Source organism: Zea mays, chromosome 6 (assembly GCF_902167145.1).
Source record: "Zea mays cultivar B73 chromosome 6, Zm-B73-REFERENCE-NAM-5.0, whole genome shotgun sequence".
Classification (NCBI taxonomy): Eukaryota; Viridiplantae; Streptophyta; class Magnoliopsida; order Poales; family Poaceae; genus Zea; species Zea mays.
The window spans coordinates 179,120,038-179,124,193 of NC_050101.1; positions in this window are offsets into that span (position 1 = coordinate 179,120,038).

Consider the following 4,156-nt stretch of genomic DNA (forward strand, 5'->3'; position numbering starts at 1 on the left):
TATCTGTATCCCGGAGGCGTGGGAGTCCCTCGGCTCGGTCGGCCTTGCCGCTTACGCACACTTTCACCCGTCCATGAGGCCCTGTCACCGACTCAGTCGAGAAGGCTCGAAGGATCGCTTCGGCAGAAGAGCTTCCGAACGTGAAGACTTGTTCGGTCCGCGGAATCACTTTATCCGAACGCGAGTTACTTATCGCAGAAGGTGATGAGTGAGGTATCCGTATCCCGGAGGCGTAGGAGTCCCTCGGCTCGGTCAGCCTTGGCTGCTTACGTGTACTCCGTCGTTTTCAGGATCCACTTTTCGAAGTAGTCGGAAAGCACGAAAGATATTCTGGCAGAAGAGATCTTTTTTCGAGGAAAATTTCAACGCAGAGGGGGTTCCCCCCCCTTTTAGCCCCCGAGGGAGGGTCGGGCTTTGCCGAGGCGAGGCCGACCCTTCCTTGATGACTAAACTTTGCGTGGGTGCGAGGTATATGAACAACTTTGAAAACATCTTAAGGGTAGAAGCGACGTAGCTGTTGGATGTTCCAAGCGTTGCCGTAGACCTCGCCTTGACTGTTGGCCAGCTTGTACGTTCCGGGCTTCAGAACTTTGGCAATGACGAATGGCCCCTCCCAGGGGGGCGTGAGCTTGTGCCTCCCTCGGGCGTCTTGCCGCAGCCGAAGCACCAGGTCGCCCACCTGGAGGTCTCGGGGCCGGACCCCTCGGGCGTGGTAGCGTCGCAGGGACTGCTGGTACCGCGCCGAGTGTAGTAAGGCCTTGTCCCGAGCCTCTTCCAGCTGGTCCAGCGAGTCTTCTCGGCTAGCTTGGTTGCTTTGATCGTTGTAGGCCCTCGTCCTCGGGGAGCCGTATTCCAGGTCAGTGGGTAAGATGGCCTCGGCCCCGTAGACCAGGAAGAACGGCGTGAAACCCGTGGCTCGGCTCGGCGTTGTCCTCAGGCTCCAGACCACCGAGGGGAGTTCCTTCATCCATCGCTTGCCGAACTTGTTGAGGTCGTTGTAAATCCGAGGCTTGAGCCCTTGTAGAATCATGCCGTTGGCACGCTCTACTTGCCCATTCGACATGGGATGAGCCACGGCGGCCCAGTCCACCCGGATGTGGTGATCCTCGCAAAAATCCAAGAATTTTCTGCCGGTGAACTGGGTACCGTTGTCGGTGATGATGGAGTTCGGGACCCCGAAGCGATGGATGATGTTGGTGAAGAACGTCACCGCCTGCTCGGACCTGATGCTGTTCAGAGGTCGGACCTCGACCCACTTGGAGAATTTGTCGATGGCGACCAGCAGGTGCGTGTAGCCCACGGGCGCCTTCTGCAAGGGGCCGACGAGGTCCAGACCCCACACAGCAAAGGGCAGGTGATGGGTATCGTCTGCAGAGCCTGAGCGGGCAGGTGGGTCTGCTTCGCATAGAATTGACACCCTTCGCAGGTGCGGACAATTCTAGTGGCGTCAGCCACTGCCGTTGGCCAGTAGAAGCCTTGCCAGAAAGCATTCCCGACAAGGGCTCGAGGCGCTGCGTGATGGCCGCAAGCCCCCGAGTGTATCTCTTGCAGGAGTTCCTGACCTTCGGCGATGGAGATGCATCGCTGGAGGATGCCCGAGGGGCTGCGGTGGTAGAGCTCCTTCTCATCGCCCAGCAAGACGAACGACTTGGCGCGTCGCGCTACCCGCCGAGCCTCGGCTCGGTCGAGGGGTAGCTCTCCTTGGCGGAGATATTGCAGGTACGGGGTCTGCCAATTTCGATCAGGCGTGGCCCCGCTCCGCTCCTCCTCGATGCGCAGTGCCTCGCCCTCAAAGGCCGAGGGTACCTCGGGCTGAACCGAGGACGCCTCGGGCCGAGCTGAGGGTGCCTCGGGCTGTGCCGAGGGCGCCTCAGGCTCGGGCGTGTCGTCGATTTTGACGGAGGGTTGATGCAGATCCCGGGAGAAGACGTCCGGGGGAACCGTTGTTCGCCCCGAGGCTATTTTTGCCAGCTCGTCCGCAGTCTCGTTGTAGCGCCGAGCGATGTGGTTAAGCTCGAGCCCGTAGAACTTGTCTTCCAGGCGCCGAACCTCATCGCAGTAGGCCTCCATCTTTGGGTCGCGGCAGTGGGAGTTCTTCATGACTTGGTCGATGACGAGCTGCGAGTCACCGCGGGCGTCGAGGCGCCTGACCCCTAGCTCGATGGCGATCCGCAACCCGTTGACCAGAGCCTCGTACTCAGCCACATTATTGGACGCCGGGAAATGGAGGCGTAGCACATAGCGTAGGTGTTTCCCGAGGGGTGAGATGAAGAGTAGGCCCGCGCCGGCTCCCGTCTTCATCAGCGACCCGTCGAAAAACATGGTCCAGAGCTCCGGTTGGATCGGAGCCGTCGGCAGCTGGGTGTCGACCCATTCGGCTACGAAGTCCGCCAATACCTGGGACTTGATGGCCTTCCGAGGGGCGAACGAGATTGTCTCGCCCATGATTTCCACCGCCCACTTTGCAATCCTGCCCGAGGCCTCTCGGCACTGGATGATTTCCCCCAGGGGGAAGGATGACACCACAGTTACCGGATGAGACTCGAAGTAGTGTCGCAACTTCTGCCTCGTCAGGATCACTGCATACAGCAGCTTCTGAACTTGTGGGTAGCGGATCTTGGTCTCGGACAGTACCTCGCTGACGAAGTAAACTGGCCTCTGAACGGGCAATGCATGCCCCTCTTCTTGCCTCTCGACCACAATCGCGGCGCTAACCACCTGAGTGGTCGCGGCGACGTAGACCAAGAGGGCTTCTCCGTCAGCTGGAGGCACCAAGACAGGCGCCTTTGTGAGGAGCGCCTTCAGGTTCCCGAGAGCTTCCTTGGCCTCAGGGGTCCAAGCGAAACACTCGGCCTTCCTTAAGAGGCGGTACAGAGGCAGGCCTCTTTCGCCGAGGCGTGAGATGAAGCGGCTCACGGCCGCGAGACATCCCATGACCCTCTGTACGCCTTTTAAGTCCTTGATGGGCCCCATGCTGGTGATGGCTGCGATCTTCTCCGGGTTGGCTTCGATGCCCCGCTCGGAGACGATGAACCCCAAGAGCATGCCCCGGGGCACCCCGAAGACACACTTCTCGGGATTGAGCTTGACGTCTTTCGCTTTGAGACATCGGAATGTCACTTCAAGGTCGGAGAGGAGGTCGGAAGCTTTCCTCGTCTTGACTACGATGTCATCGACGTAGGCCTCGACCGTGCGACCGATGTGTTCGCCGAACACATGGTTCATGCACTGCTGGTACGTCGCGCCCGCATTCCTCAAACCGAACGGCATGGTGACATAGCAGTACATGCCGAAGGGCGTGATGAAAGAAGTCGCGAGCTGGTCAGACTCTTTCATCCTGATTTGGTGATACCCTGAGTAGGCGTCGAGGAAAGACAGGGTTTCGCATCCAGCAGTGGAATCCACGATTTGATCGATGCGAGGCAGAGGGTAGGGAACCTTCGGACATGCTTTGTTGAGACCAGTGTAGTCTACACACATCCGCCATTTCCCCCCTTTCTTTCTCACAAGCATAGGGTTGGCAAGCCATTCGGGATGGAATACCTCTTTGATGAATCCGGCTGCCATTAGCTTGTGGATCTCCTCGCCTATCGCTCTGCGCTTCTCCTCGTCGAATCGGCGCAGAGGCTGCTTGACGGGTCGGGCTCCGGCCCGAATATCCAGCGAGTGCTCGACGACATCCCTCGGTATGCCGGGCATGTCCGAGGGACTCCACGCGAAGACGTCGGCGTTCGCGCGGAGAAAGTCGACGAGCACTGCTTCCTATTTGGGGTCGAGCCCGGAACCGATCTGGATCTGCTTGGAGGCGTCGCCACTGGGGTCGAGGGGGACGGCCTTAACCGTCTCCACTGGCTCGAAGTTGCCGGCATGGCGCTTCACGTCTGGCACCTCTTTGGAGAGGCTCTCCAGGTCGGCGATGAGGGCCTCGGACTCAGCGAGGGCCTCGGCGTACTCCACGCACTCCACGTCGCATTCGAACGCGTGTTTGTACGTGGGGCCGACGGTGATGACCCCGTTGGGGCCCGGCATCTTGAGCTTCAGGTAGGTGTAGTTGGGGACGGCCATAAACTTCACGTAGCATGGCCTCCCCAGTACCGCGTGGTAGGTTCCTCGGAACCCGACCACCTCGAACGTCAGAGTCTCCCTTCGGAAGTTG